The sequence below is a fragment of the Vespa velutina genome, chromosome 11 (assembly GCF_912470025.1).
Source record: "Vespa velutina chromosome 11, iVesVel2.1, whole genome shotgun sequence".
Classification (NCBI taxonomy): domain Eukaryota; kingdom Metazoa; phylum Arthropoda; class Insecta; order Hymenoptera; family Vespidae; genus Vespa; species Vespa velutina.
Genome location: NC_062198.1, coordinates 6,925,745 through 6,944,156, shown reverse-complemented (window position 1 = coordinate 6,944,156; position 18,412 = coordinate 6,925,745). Strand labels below are relative to the sequence as shown.

Sequence of the window (18,412 nt, the reverse complement as noted above, 5' to 3'; positions counted from 1 at the left end):
AGAGGAAAGAAGGAAGGAAGGAAAGAGATGAAAAAAAGAATAAAAGAAATAAAGAAAGAAAAAGAAAAAGATCAAAGCAAAGACAAATGCTAATATGAATAAATGCTAATATGTGGCAAACTTTTCAACGAGTCGTAGTAACAAAATGATCGTGCACGCAATCCGACGACGAATACGAGAGAACCGAAGGAGGAAGGGAGGAAGGAAAGGACAGCGGAGTGAAGAGGAGAAAGGGCTGGGAGTGCGAGTGCGGGAGAGTCAAAGAAAGAAAAAAAAGAAAAAAAAAAAAAAAAGAAGAAGAAGAAAACAAGAAAAAATAAAGGAGTGGAAAAAATTTATACCGGGGTAGCAGTAAACGTCCCCCGTTTCTAAAAAGTATGATCGTTTTACACTTGTTTTCCTCTTTCACGAGAGCGTATCTTTTGAATAAAGATACTGGCGATGCTCGGACGCGCAAAAAAGAAAAAAGAAAAAGGAAAAAAAAAAAAGAAAAAAGGAAGAAAGAAAAAGAAGAGAAAAAAGAACTTTTTTTCGAGAAAGAGAATCCTACCGCGGAGAGATATTTTTATTAGTTCAGCGCGAAACTAACGCACACGGATGAGAGAACTGACGTAACGCTGTATTGTTGCCTTGCCGCATTCGGAACATTTATAAAAGTGTTATCGTGTGTGCGCTCGTAATGTATCTGTGTCCGTATTCAATGTCTATCTTCTTGTGCGACCGTGTCTATGTCTGGCTATGTTCGTCGTGCCTGTGTGTATAGAGAGAAAGGGAGACCACCGCACGATGGAATTGCAACGAGCTGCGTTCTCCGAATACACGCGAGCGAAATTGTGGCCACGAGCGCGCATGCGGAACGTTCGAAGGAACGAATCGACTTTTCTCTCTTTCTACCTCTCTTTCTCTCCCTATCTCTGTCTTTAATTCTCTCTCTCTCTCTCTCTCTCTTCCTCTTTTTCCCTTTCTCTCTTTCTCTTTCTCGTTTTTCATTCTTTCACCGTCTCTTTCTCTCTCTCTCTCTCTCTATTTTTTGATTCTTTATACTTTTCATGAGGATGAAAAAGCTTTTCTCGTCTTGATCATTTGTCTATTTAATTTTGCAAACTAATCTTTATCGGTCGATGTATGTATAAAATCGTAGAATCAATTATATTCTATTAACAAAATTACAATACGTGTGTGTTGTATATATATATATATATATATATATATATGTGTGTGTGTGTGGATAGATATTTAAAAGATTTAAAAATGAATTTTTTAAGAGAGTATCACTTTCATTTCTAAAACATATTCGATGAGAAATCTTTCCGAGCATTCTATTAGAAATGTATATATATATATATATATATATATATATATATATATATAGATATAGATATCCGTAAGAAATAAGAAGTCGAGACAGTCTTTTAAAATATAATCAATTTTTATATCTGAATCATTCGAAGAATTTCTAATGGATCGTTGGCGAATAATCTAAAAAGAAAGATCGCATCGAGTTATCTCGAATTATACTATCGTGTTAGACTTTTCCGAATAGCTGTATGGAGTATCGTAAGTACCTACCTACTCGAGGCAAGTATGCGAAATGTAACGTTATGTCGGTTCGGTTAAAGCAAAGTTTGCAAAGTAATCAGAAACGCGGAGAAGGAGACTGGCTAGGCGAACACATTTATGCGAGTTTCAAACTCTTCTCCCTCGTTCTACTTTAAATCCCCCTTTTCCCTTTCTACTTCTTTCTACCCTTCCTTCACCTTTGTACCACCAATTCCTCTTTTTCTTTCTTCCTCCGCCCTTTCCTCTACCTATCATCCGCTACCTTTCTCCCTTTGCATCCCCCATTCTACCGCAAATCCAACTCGCTTCGGTCCCACAAACAACAAATAAGAGTCGAAGTATCGAGGAAACGTGTACGTCGACGTTATTTCGATTTATGTATTACAATTATCGAAAATGTCTTAACGATATTATTTCATCGTATTTCTAAAAAATACCAACAAAAACAAATATACATAAAAAAAAATATATATATATATATATATATCTTTTATAATTAACTAATTTTGTAGATATCGATTAAACTATTCGGGATGGAGCGAAGAAATTAAATTTTTGATAGAATAAACGAAGATTATTTCAAAGACGACGTAGAATTAATTAACCTGTTGCACTTTTTCCTTTTTCCTTTTCTTTTTTTTTTTTTTTTTTTCTTTGTAATTCAAGAATATCCTTCGAAATAGATTGGTGTACTTACGTTCGTTCGTTCGTTCGTTCGTTCGTTTGAAACCTCGGATATACGTATTTTCTCAAGGAGGTCATTACATTTTCTTTCTTTCTTTCCTTTTTTCTTCCTTTTTATTTTTTTTTCTCCTTTTCGGCAGATTTTAGGATTTCTCTAGTGACGCCGAAATCGTTGATATCAATTAGCCGTAGAAGAGGAGCTTCGCTAGCGAAGTTTGAAATCGGAGAGGAAGTAAGAGACGTTGAGTGCTTCGTTCGGTTAGTTCGTTAAGGAAGTTAGCTGACTTACGGAGCCAACAGAAATGGATAACTCGTCTTGCGTAACGACTCTTAACGCAATGTTCCCTATACCTTTCTGGTACTCATGAAGGTTGCCCAAACTTCACTTTCTCACTCTTTTATCTCTTTCATTAACCCCTTCTTTCTCGTCCAAGCAAGATAGATAGATAGACAGATAGATAGATAGATAGATAGATAGAGAGAGAGAGAGAGAGAGAGAGAGAGAGAGTGGGCAAGAGAATGAGGAAGAGGGAGAGAGAGAGAGAAAGAGAACACGTAGGGGTTGCGACGATACTCGCTATTTGTCGCACGCGACACCTGACACGTGTCACGCAACAAAACACGCAACTCTCGTAACACCTTTTCTCTTCTACTTTTACTTACTTCTTTTCGAACGTTGAAAACGCGAACCCCCTTAATCCCATACATACCCCAGTACTCTCTCCTCCTTCTCCGCCACCGTCACCCGTTTACGTCCTCCTCTATTCTACCTCTCCTCTTTCTATCCCTTTTGTAAAATAATCGAATCGGACGTTCGAAAGTTTTAAAGCGTCACTCGCGCGACATATAACTCGTCGATATATCCACGTCCGATAAATCTTCACTAAAGGTCACATGACAAGATTTTTTATAAGAATATTATTGAACTTTGTCTCGTAGTATTCTAACAAAGTTTATTAATATCGATATAATACAGATAGAATAATAAATAATATATCTGAGAATTTCGAATTTCTATTATAACAAATGACATACGATTGTTATATACGTCGGTCAGTCGATAAATAATAAAAAATTTATTTAATTAAATCGATCGAATTATAACGTAGTAAATTAAACCACGACTTGTTTTGAAAATATTAAACGATCGTTACGATATTGATAATATTATTAAAACGTGAGACAAGTAACAATATATTAGATAAGCGATATTTCATCGTAGGACGATATTAGAAACATGGTATTGAAGGCTTCAGTCTCTCTTATATAGTATCCTTGAGAATATTTATTGATTTTAAGGCAGAAAGAGAGAGAGAGAGAGAGAGAGAGAGAGAGAGAGAGAGAGAGAGAGAGGGATATATATATATATATAAAGAGAGAGAGAGAGAAAGAGATGGATATATATAGAGAGAGAGAGATAAATATATATATATAGAGAGAGAAAGAGAGAAAGAGAGAGAGAGAGTAGAAAGCGCCGTCTGTCGTCCAGCGATAATAACTATAAACATGGTCGGTCCGATGTGCTCGTACGTCGTGTTGGTAACTACTATACTGTGTATACAAGGTAAAGCAAATCTATACTTCATCACGCTCTAACACTGAGATTTGATGCAGTTTGCCGAAGGCACTTACCGACGCGAAACGACATATGTATACATGCGATCTCTAGTAGCTTTACAAACGTAAATTAACCTAGCTACGAGATCCGATAAAATCTCACGATTACGAAAGTACAATCATTCTCTCTTTTTTTTTTTTTTCTCTTTTTTTTTTTTTTTTTTTTTTTTTTTTTAATCTAAAAGCAAAGAAATGACATTTAATTGAATTAATATATTTATTTATAATGTCAAGAGATTATTAATCACGTTAAGGTAACTCAACGAGACGTCTTCGTTATTCCAATAGATCGTCGTATTTTTTCCTTCGTTTCTTTTTACGTTTCTTATATTCTTCAAACATGTATTGAAAAAAAGATAAATCGAATATGAAAATATAAATATTCGTTCGTATATAACAGATATATGGGACACTATAATTATTTCCCTTCGTCCTAACCTCTCTTTTACGCGTATATTTATGAGACATGCGAGAACTGCGTAACGAGAGATGCAATTTTTTTTTTCGTTTTCTCCATTCTTTTAACAAATACAAATGACGGAATAATAATTCTTAAGTACGTGCGACGAATACCATCGTAAAGTTTTCTTCGTCGTCGAGAGAAATGTTCAACGCAATCTAACGTGTCCCCCGTACTCGCGAATATTCGAAATTCTTTGTCGGTAATCCCAACTAGTCAACTAGCTCGTATAACAGAGAAAGTTTCTTCGAAGAAAATGCTGTTGGTCGTCTAGCATCCTGAATTATCGACATTTCTTTTTCTTTATCTTTATACTCCCTCGATAAAGCATTACCCACGTTCTTGTGACCCGTTAGAATTCATAAAATTAGCCTCGTAAATTTTGATTCCTGGTGATAAATAATGGACGAAATATTCCATAGGATTTTTCCTTTTGAATAGAGAAAATATATGTGTATGTACGTACATACACACATACATATCTATATACGTACATATATATATCTATATATATGTATAGATACGTATACATATATATATATATATATATACATATATTCGTGGCTGTAAGATTTTGGCGCGAATCGAACGAGTGTAAAGGTGGCATGTGTACGAGGTAACGAATGACGAGAAAGAAGAGAGAGAGAGAGAGAGAGAGAGAGGGAGAAAGAGAGGGAGAGTGAGAGAGAGAAAGAGAGAGAAGAGAGACCAATAAGTATGAAGGAACGAGAGAGAAGGATATAGGCATCGAGCGAGCGACCAATCAGCGCTTGGCATCGAGAAACCGCCGCGTGATGACGCGACGTACGCAGGTCCACAACATGGCCGGCTGGAGCCTGGCACCGCCATGGCGACATTCTTGTCACTTTCCTAACAATCCTCTTTTTTATACCTTTTGCACGACTTTTTTAAACGGCATCGCGTAGTAAGTAAAAACGACGAGTGACAAGTGCGCGGACGATGTGACAGTGACGATGGGATTTCCTTGACCACGCGGCCAGACGTCCACAAAATAATACGAAGAAAGTGCAAGTGAGTGTCTGTCTCTCTCTCTCTCTCTCTCTCTCTCTCTCTCTCTCCGTCTTTTCTTCTTTTTTTTTTTCTTCGTCTCTCTCTCTCTCTCTCTCTTTCTCTCTCGTTCGTTCTCGTGCATGCACGCACTCTCCATGCATGATTTCGTCGAAACTACGAATATATCTCTGTATGTATACATTGTTTAGGAAAATTCTATCAAATATTTATAAATATTATTTACTCGATACATCAATTTTGTTATTTATCTTTCGATATATTTTTTTTTTTGCTATCCAACGAAGAAAATTAATGAACGTACGTACGAATGAAAGAACGAATGAGAGAGAACGCATTCGAACGAAAAGCGTCTTTTTAGCTATGTCCTCCTAACCTGACTCTTTCTCTCTCTCTCTCTCTCTCTCTCTCTCATCATCGTCTGGTGATTGACTTATCCAAAATTGTTCCTCTTTTCTTTTTTCTTTTGAAAATCTTTTAGAATGATAAAAATCCTCGATGTTCTAATTATGTAAATTGTTCTTAACAGACAACATAAACGATTAAATAAGTGTTATCTTTCCTTACTCGCACAAGTGGTTGGGTTCTTTGGGATATAGATAGATACATACATACACACATATATTCACACACACACACACACACACAGACGTATACGTATATATATATATATATGTATATATTTGAGTCATATAACACGTGTCTCTCTCTCTCTGTGTATATATAAATGCGTGTATACGCGTGTTTGATATACGTTCGTTGATCAGAAACGACTGAGAGTGAGAGAGAGTGAGAGAGAGAGAACGAGAGAGAGAGTGAGAGAGAGGGAGAAAGAGAGAGAGCAAGAGTGAGAGAGAGAGTGAGAGAGAAGAGGCGCAAATAGAAGAAGCGTGCCTGGCTCTTGCTGTTTATATATATATATATATATATATATATATATATATATATATATGTATATATATATATCGCGGTAAATAGAGTAAGATTGTCGATTGTTTACGCGATTCGTAGTCCCTCGCGTACGTTACGCTCGGTCGTTGACGCGAGGTCGGTGAATAAACCAAACGTCGTTATGGCAACACATATATACACGTATACGTAAGCATATAGTAAATGCGTGTGCGTCTCTAAGTTAGAGAGAGAGAGAGAGAGAGAGAGAGAGAGAGAGAGAGAGAGAGAGAGAGAGAGAGAGAGAGAGAGAGAGAGAGAGAGAGAAGAGTAACACGCGCGTATCCCATGCGTTTGCCTGCGTTAGTAAATTGCGCGTGCCGTGTGCGTGCGCGTGTCTCCTCACTGTTCGCTTGACTTCTCGTAGAAACGTGTTGTTGTTGTTGTTGTTCTGTCGTCATCGTTGTGTTGTCGTTGTTGTTGTCGTTAACGTCGTATTCCTCGTCTCCCTCGCATCGTCGAACAGGAGGCCCGTTCTCTCGCGTGGACAACAGCTGGAGGAGAAGGAATCGCTGCCACGCCAGGAACACAGTGCGGCACGCGTCCTCCCTCCTCCTATTCTACCTCTAACCTACCCCCTTCGTTCCTCTCCCTCCTTACCTTCCTATATCCTCTCCTTTCATCCTTCCCCTTCCCTCTTTCTTTCTCTATATCCTAATAGCCACCCATCGCCAATACGCCGCCTACGCGTCAGAGATCGTTCGGCCGATCGAATGCGTTCGATCGATTTAATATCTATTTATGTATGTATCTACGTACGTACGTACGTATGTACGTATATATCTATGTATATAATACTTATGTGTTATTACGGATATGGTTACCCAGTGCTGGTCCATTCCTTCAGTCCTTCCGGTGATTATATATGTATATATATATATATGTGTGTGTGTGCGTATATATATATAAATGTTTTTTCTTTTTTTCTTTTAAATTTTCCTACTATGGATAATTTTTATAATTAATACAAGATTATCTCTATTCTCGTGGAAAGGTTGATCGTTAGAAAAATGTTAATATATTGTAATCGTTCGATTGTCTTTCACAGATCGATATCACTCTTTTACTTTTGTTCGCCGAACCATGTTTTTTTTTTCCTACTTTTTTCTTTTTTTTTTTTTTTTTCACAGTTTTTCATTGTCGATCGATATATGGAGTGCAATGTGCAACGTGCAACGTGAGGAATGTATCATAATTCCGCATTAGTATATATATATATATATATATATAAAGAATTCACATCCTTATATTATCGTGAATTTTCTACGAAAAGGAGGAAAACTCGAGAAGAACGTCGTGGTTCTTTTCTTTTCTTTTCTTTTTCTTTTTATATATATATATATATATCTTTTTCATTTCATTTTTTTTCTTTGTAAACGAGAACGAAAAAGATTATTCGATCGTTCGAACGTACCCGTTCCTATGTAGTACTTGGCGTCGTGTCGTCTTGAAAAATCTCTCAATAGAAGAAAATTCTCTTGGATTGGATACACCAATACAACCATTGACACTAACACCATCATAAGTATTACCATCACCATCACCATCATCGTCACTACCACCATCGGTATCGCTATTACTATCCTTACCAACCCTACTCACACCCATCCTTCTCCTCTTCTTTTTTCCTTTCGTTTCATCCCCTTCTTTTCCTTCTTTGCATTTTTACGGTACGAAGAAAAGGCATTCGGCCGATCGTTCGCACACTCGTCGACTATTCGATCGCCCAATGGAAAATCTCTCTCTCTCTCTCTCTCTCTCTCTCTCTCTCTCTCTTTCGTTCGTTCGTTCGTTTGCTTTCGTTCCTTTTTTCTCTTTTTTTTCGCGGGAGGAAAGAGAGAACGAGGAAATGCGAAGCTGCCTCGTTTCGACGCTCGTTTCCGCGACAGCTCTTATATATGTATGTGCGTAAATATAGATGTATCTACATGCATACATACATATATATATATATATATATATATAACATATACAATCGTCAATGGAAAATTCTTTCTCGTTTCTGTCCTATCTTTTATTCACAGTGCATAGAAATGAACACGAAACTAACATTCTATGTTATATTTTCTTTTGATCTTTGTGTAAATACATATATATATATATATATATATATATATATATTGTTTAAAAACAATCTCTCTCTCTCTCTCTCTATTTTATTTTATATTAAATATCTACACCTTAATATAAATATCTATATAAAATATAATATATAACAATATAAATAAATAATATACATATATGTATATATATATATATATATATTTCTGAGTTTGTTTATAGCTATATCTTTAGTTAATTTAAATTGATAAAGTAATTAACTTAACCTACATAATATATGTAAGTTTCCTTCCTTCTTACTCGGTCTTTTACTTCTAAAAACGTTATATTACACGCGATACGCTTTATCGTCTTATAAAATCGCCTTGCAGTTACTGTTATTTCGTTCCCGTTCTCTCTCTCTCTCTCTCTCTTTCTCTCTCTCTCTCTCTCTCGCTCTTTCTCTCCATTTCTGAACGTTTCAATTACCTTCCGGCACATGCTCGCGAGATATAATAAAAGATGCGAGGAGAATACGAATCGCGGACTGAAGGAAGGAAGGAAGGAAGAAAGGAAGGAAGGAAGGATACCAAATCGAGAAAAAGACGGGGTTTACGTGCCCGCCTTCACCTTCGTGAAGATCGATCACAAATTATTACTAGTACTTTATTCGTTTATTCTCTCTCTCTCTCTCTCTCTCTCTCTCTCTCTCTACGTCTTCTTGATCATTGATATTATTATTATTATTATATATTGTAAATATATTGAGACGAGGTTATTCTATTTTGTTTTGTTTTGTTTTGTTTTTTTTTCCTTCTTCTTTCGTCTCTTACGAGAAAAATTTTATCTACGACGTAGGATCAATGTACACAGTTGTCTTCTCGTAGTCCTTCGAAAATGTTCGTATCGTCAACACACCGACGAAATTTTAATATTTTATTTAATTAATTAATTAATTAATTTTATCTGAGATATATATATATATATATATATATATATATGTGTATGTGTGTGTGTGTGTATGTGAATTAAATTAATTTATTTTACATTTGATTTCAGGACGGACTTAACAACGATCGAATCTGAGAAAGAGATACAGGTGCGTAACTATTATACACGATCATCCCTTTGGTTTGGGGGGATGAAAAATTGTCAAAAAATAACGACCATTGCACGTATGTATGTATGTATGTACGTATACGTAGCCGTTCGTTCTTCGTTCAGCTTTTCGTTTAATTTATTCCTATCGTGTCTTTTTTCTTTTTTTATTTCTTCTTATTTTTTTCCATTTTTATATTTATTTTTTTCCCCTTCGTACGATAAAATCGACGAACGTTCACGTTGCATTTTTCTTTCCTTTTTTCTTCCTTTTTTTTTCTTTTTTTAATTTCTTTTTTTTATTTTATTTTTATTTTCATTAGTTCGAAATTCAAGGCACCCCTTTTTCATATCGATCGCTATTGCTTATATTCGCTTCGACGAACAAACAAATTCTTTTTCTTTCGTAAGTATTTCAATTTAATTTTCTGCGTGCGCAAATATGACGTACAGTTAGTTACTTTGGAAACATAATAATCGGTTCATTGAAAAATAATCGATGAATATTTCATAATGGATATCTGATAATTTAATTTTAATTCGATTTTGCGCGTTTTCGTTCATTCGTCCGTAAAGAAAATTTCTAATTGTTTTAAAAAAAAAGAAAAAACATCGCAGAGGTTAATTAATGAAAGCTTATTTCGTCATTTATATTTGAAGATAATTATTTTGTATGTCGATTGTTTAGCATAAAGCTTTTTTAATCGACGAGATAAATCGACGAGAAGGATGCATACGGTATATATACTCGTAATTCATTCACGTATTCTCTTTCTCGCACGTAAACACAAACACACACGTACACGTACGTACGTATACATATACATTCACGAATATTATCAATAAAAGAGGGTATCAATTATCTAACAATAAAGTTACGGGATTCTGAACGTGTCACGCGTGTTGCTATGCAGCTTTTTTTCTTCTATGTTGTATATATATATATGTGTGTGTGTGTATCTGTATATATACATATATATATATATACATACACATGTATGTATGAATGAATGTGCAATATAAACAATCTTTCGTTCTTTTCGAGTATGCCCGCATGCATTTCGATCCAACAGCTTTTGTTTCATTGTGTTTCATTCTCTTTTTCGTTTCCACGACATGCTTTGTTGTTTTCGTTAACGACAAATAGGAGGAAAAGAATAACAAAAGGAAAAAAAAAAAAAGGAAATAATTATTCAACAAGTGCGAATTTTCATCGCAAATTATTGTACTCATCATGTATTTTATGCGTATGTAGATAAGAGTGATCGTTTCAAATGATTCGCCAAAGATTTTTATTGAGACGATAAAGGAATATACGCAATGTCTATTTTATTTATTTCTTCCTTTTTTTTTTTGTTTTTTTTTTTGTTTTTTTTGTTTTTTTTTTTATTTCAAAACTATTACAAATCATTAACATGGGAAGTGGATATTCATTTTTTTTCGAAATGCGTCCATTTAGAAAAAAAGAAAGAAAGAAGGAATGGAATTGATTCTCTTGAATATGTCGTTATCTCAATTTGCACGACTCGTTTAATTTTAATCGCACATTTTATAATATTATTCACGTTTTTTCTTTTTTTTTTTCTTTTTTTTTTTTAACTACGATAATATCGAATAATCGTGCACCCAATGCACGTATTTTATTTCGATATCGTAGCGAATAAATAAATACGTCCTTCGAACGATCATTGATTATTATGCACGTTGATGTATATATTGTACATAGTATTGTTATCCTTCGTCGTTCAATGCACATTAATTTCTTTTTTTTTTTTTTTTGCACTGTAAACACAGATTTTACTATGAAAAGCACCACAACACGTGTTTCGCCTATGTTTTATACATTTATTTGATCGATCGACTTACTTACATTAGCACCATATTTAAGATCGTACGAATTTAATTCGTAAAACAAATAAAATGTAAATAATATTTAAATAGTGGTAAGCGCACGTTTGATTCTCGAGCGGTTACGATTTAAATGACATTTTAAGAAGTATCTTTTTATTTTTATTCCCTGCCCTTTCTTTTTTTTTTTTTTTTTTTTTTTTTTCATTACTCATATCAATTCAGGAACAATGTCGACTCTACGTTATCATTGAAGAAACGGAAAGGAAAGGAAAGGAAAGAAACAAAAAAATAAAAAAAAAAAAAAGAAAAAAAAACAAAAGAAGAGGAAGGAAAAGAAAAAGAAATAAAATAAATTCGACGTCATTATTCTCATTCATTCATTCATTCATTCATTTATTCATTCATTTATTCATTCAACCGATATCCAGTTTATGAATGAAACGATCGATTAAATCGAGCTGGAGGGATGATTAATTAATTTTTCTTCATTTCTTTTCTTTTTTTTTTTACATTTTCTTTTTCTTTTTCTTTTTATGCTTAAATTCTCTAGCGCCCCCCGAAGAGGGTAGCCCCTGAAAAAATTCATTCGAAACAGCTAGTTGTAAGAAATAAGGCTCCCTGAACTCTTCATTACCCACGTTGAATCCACGTACCGACAGTTTCATCCCCTCTGCTTTACCGACCAGCCTGTCGTCCGTGTAGGGAACGCCTCGTCTGTACTAACGGGTGAAGGTAAGTTCTCCTCCACTGACGTAAATCTTGGGTGATTTACCATATATCGGATATATCCATCGATGAAAGAAGAAAACGGAATTCAATCATTTTCTGTATTATCTATTACGGAGAAAATAGTTATTCTTATTTATTAACCGTAGATCATTCGATATCATATAATTAAATCTGATTAATGATAGGATTTGTTCGTGATAATGGGATCCGTTCCCCTGTCCTTTATCGATGAGTAATTATAATTCGAGAAAGTATAACAGATAACGAGAGTATTCGTTAACGCGAGTTAATTTCTTATCTTATGTTTCTGTCAACATAATTAATCACCGCTGGCCTTTATCTATTCATTATAAATATGAGAGAAAGATAGGGAAAGATGGAGATAGATAGATAAATAAATAGATAGAGAGAGAGAGAGAGAGAGAGAGAGAGAGAAAGAAAGAGAAAGAGATAACAAAAGTATTTTCACTTAACTAACGACGTAGTAGAATAAAGTTTTTGAAACGTTAGGAAGATAAAAAAAAAAGAAAAAAAAAAAAAACGAAAAAAAAAGAAATGGGCGTTGTTCTGGCGTACGAATAATACGCAGTAATATGCAGTTATGGTTTAGCATTATGATTAATTACACTTTATGTGCTTCACGTGCCAAAGACTCCCGGAGTCCAGTCGCGAGGAGGGGCTATTTCGCGTTTGTTGTTCGCGTCGAGGAGAGTCTGGAGAAGAAAAAAAAAACAAGTCTGCAAAAGGGCAAAGAGGGTAGGGGAGGTTGCTCTGAGGGGTTTAGTGGGTGGTTGTTGGGCTGTCTGGGGAAAAGGGTTGTTAGAAGGGTGTTCTCACGAAGTAGTGGATCGAATGGCGGGGGAGAGTTAGACGTTGAGGGCCCACACGCGAGCAAACTTCCGACCACGGCAAAGTATTTTTAATCAGTCGATAAGTTGTCCGGTGCCAGCACGACGTCTACACCCGCCCCTCCTCCTCGCCAACTCTTACCGTCCACCCCTCTTGGATAATTATCCATAATTGGATTACCGTTTCTCTTTTCGTATGTTTTTCTTTCGACGTAGCAGAACTTCATTAAGCTTACTTTTCAAACGTCATCGCTGGTGACCAGCTAATGGAGTGTGTAACTCCATGCGAAAGGCTAGGCTTCGTACTATTGCAATTAATTTTATCGGATGAAACTAGACAAAAAGAGAGGTAGATAGACAGGGATAAAGTGGGATAAAGAGAGAGACATGGAGGGAGAGAGAGAGAGAGAGAGAGAGAGAGAGAATGATGAAATATTGTGTCGAAATTGAGAAATTGAGTTCTATTGCAATTAATTTTATCGAATGAAACTAAACAAAAAGATAGATAGATAGATAGATAGATAAATAGATAGATAGATAGAGAGAGAGAGAGAGAGAGAGAGAGAGAGAGAGAGAGAGAGAGAGAGAGAGAGAGAGAGAGAGAGAGAGAGAGAGAGAGAGAGTGGTAGAGTAGTGGGAAAATATTTTGTCGAAATTGAGAAATTGAGTTATACTGCGTGATTAATTACATTAATCGATAGTTAATTAATATTATCAGGAACCATGGTACATTAAATTCTCCTCCCGTTCGTTCAGTTGATAAAATGTTGAGAATCACGATGTTATTATGCTTTATCAAAGGGTTCGTTGATGCGTATGTACACTCGCTTGTATAGATACGTGTTACGTGTGGTCGCATAAATCGTTGAGTTCCTTAAGAAAAACTTTCACGTTTTAAGAGTTACGAAGGTGTTAGTAGAAAGATTTCAAATTTTATATTAGGTACTTATATAAAAAAAAAAAAAAAAAAAAAAAAAAAAAAAAAATAAGAAAAGAAGAAGAAAAAGAAAAAGAAAACGCAAGAAAGCAAAGGAATTGTAAGCGCAAATATTATATCACATTTCATATTTATTGTACGGTTGAAAGCTTTCATTGGAGTCCAATTGTCGGCATATATACATATATATATATATATATATATATATATATATATATATATGCTGAGTAAGAAAATAAAACTTGTGTAAGATAGAAATCTCTGTTCTTTCGACAAATCCGGATAAGGAGAAAGGGGAGGAGAAGTCGACGATGACGACGACGACGACGACGACGACGAGAAAGGGTCCGATAATCGATCATACGACCCGGTGACTCCATTGACGTGCCGGATGAGAACAGAAAACTGAGACTTCCATCGACAATCGTTCTCGTACACGAAGCTTCCTCTCGTTTGCTCGCTTCATTTGACGACGTGCCCTCCGGTGATGTACCTCCTTGTCTCGTCATCGTCGTTGTCCTTTCCTTGTCTCTCTCTTTCTCTTTTCCTCTCACCATTCTCTCTCTCTCTCTCTCTCTCTCTCTCTCTGTCTCTTTCTTTCTGTCTATCTATCTCTATCTCTCTTCGTTTCTTCCATCACCCTGACCCTTCGTGAATTCCTGAACGTACGTCGACCATCCCTGTCACCTAATTGAACCTAATCGAAGCTTCCGCACGATTCTCACTCTCACTCTTTCTCTCTCTCTCTCTCTCTCTCTCTCTCTCTCTTTTTCACCCTATCTCTTTCTCTTTCTCCTTCACGTTCTATCGTAGACGTTTTTCTTCTAATTTCCTGCGACCCATTGATTCGTTTCTCTCTTTATCCACGTCGTTAAGGATCTTCAACGAGACGTGAATGTCCTATCGAAATCTTCTCTTCCACGTCGATTCCTCCCGATCGTATATCTCTGAAACATGATATAATATTTCTTTGAGTTAGATTCAGATAGATTTTAATATTCTTTAAATCATCGATGTACGTTTCTATGCGAGAAATTATTTAATAACAATTTTATTACATCGGTGTTTTTTAAATAATCCAAGAGACGTTTTAGAAGGGGAAGGAGGAAGGAGATAAAAGTAAAAGAAAGAAAAAAGGAAAAGAAAGCGAAAAAGAAAAAGAAGGAGAAGATGAAGATGAAAAAGAAACAAACGAAAGAGAGACACAACAAGGGTAGTAGCGCATACTTTGGCTAATTTCTTTAAAACACTTTGTAGCTTCTTAATTTCGTGGATGACCTTAACAAAAAAAAAAAAAAAAAAAAAAAAAAAAAAAAAAAAAAAAAAAAATGAGAAGAAAAAAAAGTGAAATAAAAGAAAAAAAAGAAAAGAAAAAGAAAAGGAAAAGGAGAAGAAAAAAGAAAGTGCACTTCGTTCCTGGCAGTGACGACGAAAAACTAGCCGACTTTTCTTCTTGGCTCCTGAAATTTTCCCGGACGGTGAAGTTTCACGAAGAGAGAGAGAATGAGTGAGAGTGAGAGAGAGAGAGAGAGAGAGAGAGAGAGAGAGAGAGAGAGAGAGAGAGAGAGATAGGAAACGTTGGAAGAAGACTCGAGGAAAGGGGAGTGGTCGTATGCGAAAGACAGAGACAAAGATACAGAGACACGGGGAGAGAGAGAGAGAGAGAGAGAGAGAGAGAGTGAGATAGTGAGAGAGAGGGGTGGAGGGAGGGAGACTGAAAGGAAAGCAGAGAACATACAGGGTGGGAAGTAACTGACCGCAAAAGCGACGTGGACTTTTTTTTTTTTATTATTTCTCTTTTCTTTTTCTCAGAGACCTCATTCGTTCATTAGACTCGACTCGTGCAACGCGCTTGCTTCCCGAGCTGTTTTCTATCTCTTTTTCTCTCTCTCTCTCTCTCTTTCTGTCCTCAGTTTTCTCCGACCATGTTACAAGGCTTTCTCCATTTTTTTTTCTTCCTTTTTTTCTCTTTCTTCCTCTTTTCTCCCCTTCTCTCCCTTCTTGTTTCCACGGAACATCTCTCTACTCCAGTAGTAGTAGCCTCTTGTTCTTATTGTTAGTTTGTCTTTTTCCTTCCACTCTTGGTCAGCCGAGTACAAAATTAGACATTTGAAAGAGCATTCTTGTTTCTGTGTTCAAGCGCGTTTTTCTCTCTCTCTCTCTCTCTCTCTCTCTCTCTCTTTCTCTCTCTCTGTTTGCGTCATAACCGCACATACATTCTCGCGATTCTTTCAACGAATAATATACTATATCCTCCTACAACTCTGGCAAATAATACCGGTATTCTTGTGCGTTCTCGCTTCCGTACATGCGTATGCGTGTATATGTATGTGTATAAGAAAAAGAAAGAGAAAGAGAAAGAGATAGGCAGATATATATATATATATATATATATATATATAGAGAGAGAGAGAGAGAGAGAGAGAGAGAGAGAAGGGAAATAATAAGCGGAATGTATTACAGATGATTGTTTCAACATTTCAATTATCGCATACAATTATTAATTACGTCAAGTTTTACATCAAGCGTTGTATCGAGGCGTTCATTTACGATAGCCTGAATTAGATTGTAAGAATACCTTTCTTTTTGTTTCTTTTCTTTCCTTTTTTTTCTGTTTGTTTGTTCGTTTTTTTCCGTATTCTTTTTTTCTTCTTTTTCTTTTTTTTGTTTTGTTTAACAATCTAACATCAGTCCCATTATGGAATAGGTGTTAATAGAAGCTACGTTTTTAATGAAGGAAGTATCGCGTGTGAAGTGTCGAGAAACGAGCCTTAACGAAGTTTACGACTTTGCAATCTTTCTTTCTTTTCTTCTTTCAATCTTTGTATCGAGAAAGAGAAAGAAAGAGAGAGAGAGAGAGAGAGTACAGCACCTGAAAGAAACGGAAATTAAAAGCTTGTCAGTGCGGAATATTAAGAATATTACGAGGCCTTTTACGTGCCCTTTGCAAATAGAGAATAGCTTGAGAAAGAAATGAAAAGAAAAAAAAGAAAGAAAGAAAGAAAGAAAGAAAGAAAGAAAGAAAAAGCAAAAGAAAACTGCATTTTCCGATCCGACTAGTATCTTCTTGCAATTGAAAAAAAATAATAAATGTATCGCTCAAGAAGCACGATTTTTTTTTATTCTTTGTTTTTTTTTTTTTTTTTTTTTTGTTTTTTTCTAACATCATTAAGTTAGTCGTAAGAATTCATTGTTAAAAATATTTTTATACTCGGGTTTTTTAATTATGCGAACTTCAATGTCGGATCTATTATAAAGCTAAAAAACAAAATATATGGTTTTACCACGAAAGAAAAGGGGAAAGATATAATTTTTATACTCCACACACACACACACACACACGCAGACACACCCAGCCGTACATATATATTTATTCTTCAGGAAAATGTTGAGGGATACGAAACAATGAACACGTAGACTGAACAGTTACCATGGACTGTTAGAAACTCCCTCTACGTTTGCAAAGCAAACGTATTATCCATTACTTTTCCCCCTCTCCTTTCCCTCTTCTCCATCCTTTTCTCTTACTCGTCATCGTCCGTCTCTATTTTAACTCGCTTTTCCCTTTTCCTTATCCTTATCCTTTCTCTTTTTCTTTTCCTTTTTTTGTTCCTTTCTTTTTTCTTCTTTATTCGTCTTCCCAGTTCATCTTCCTCTTCTTCTATCGTATTCCACCCTCGTCGAGCTTTTTCACCCCATTTCTCTGCCGCTCGCCAGATCGCGCACTCTCTCTCTCTCTCTCTTTCTCTTTCTCTCTCTCTCTCTCTCTCTCTCTTTCCCTCCTCTCTCCCCCTTCCCCATCCTATAGTTTCCTCCACGCTTACCGCGGTAATTAATTAAAGGACGTCCGGGAGATAGGGCGAGTACTGTGCGGGGTTAGAAAAAATATTTGCCAAAGTTTGGCCGTTTTTCAAGGTCCGCGGCTACGGACTTGCATGGCGTTAAAGTCGTCCTCGTTTAGATATTAATCGACGATTTTTCCTACAGTTCGAGCGTGCTTCTTCGTAGACGAGTTGTTAAAAAAAAAAAAAAAAAAGAAAAAGACAGAGAGAGAGAGAGAGAAAGTAGGGAAAGGTAGATATACAAAAAAAAAAGAAAAAAAGATACCTACGTATATATAAAACAAAAAAGTGGCAGGAAAAAAGAAACAGGAAAAAAAAAAAGAATAAAAATAAATAAAAGAACCTAGAAGAATTCTCGGGGGCAATCAAGAGACGATATTTTCTCCAACGAACTACGCAAAAATAGCGCTGTATTACCGTTAACGAACTTGTGAAACAAAATACATCGTGAAAATTAAAATCCTTACTATGAATCCAGCCGAGGGAAGGGATAGATAGATAGAAGGGAGAAGAGGGGGAGATGGAGGTGGAGGATGCTTTCACGTCGATTATTTTTTTCACGTATTAAATTCGGAATGTTACGGGAAAAGTAATCTCTTTCCTCTCGTAAGATTAAACACGAACCATTATTTGATCATCCAAAAACTGGGCCGCGGGCCATTGTTACGGAATTTCTGCGCTCGCAATTTCAACTCTCGCCGCTGTAAATTTTCCAACGGCGAAGCCCTATTCCGCTGTTCCGCGTATCGTCCTCTTTCTCCCTCTTCCT

The 18,412-nt window shown here is 35.8% G+C and overlaps 1 protein-coding gene and 1 long non-coding RNA gene across 4 annotated transcripts in view; one reads left to right on the top strand and one right to left on the bottom strand.

Annotated features, from left to right (window-relative positions):
- LOC124953090 (tyrosine-protein phosphatase Lar) overlaps window positions 1–18,412 on the top strand; it is a 485,939-nt gene that overhangs the window by 134,706 nt on the left and 332,821 nt on the right. For 2 of the 3 annotated variants that reach the window (XM_047503993.1, XM_047503992.1), the window contains one exon: window positions 9,398–9,437. The gene's annotated coding sequence lies outside the window, so the exon portion shown is untranslated. Of the gene's footprint in view, window positions 1–5,124; window positions 5,354–9,397; window positions 9,438–18,412 lie in introns of those variants that run through there. The other variant, XM_047503990.1, reaches the window with a different exon arrangement.
- Window positions 14,429–18,412, bottom strand: part of LOC124953095 — a 55,191-nt gene continuing 51,207 nt past the window's right edge. Inside the window, exon 2 of the long non-coding RNA XR_007102114.1 lies at window positions 14,429–14,748. This is a non-coding gene — a long non-coding RNA (uncharacterized LOC124953095). The remainder of the gene's footprint in view (window positions 14,749–18,412) is intronic.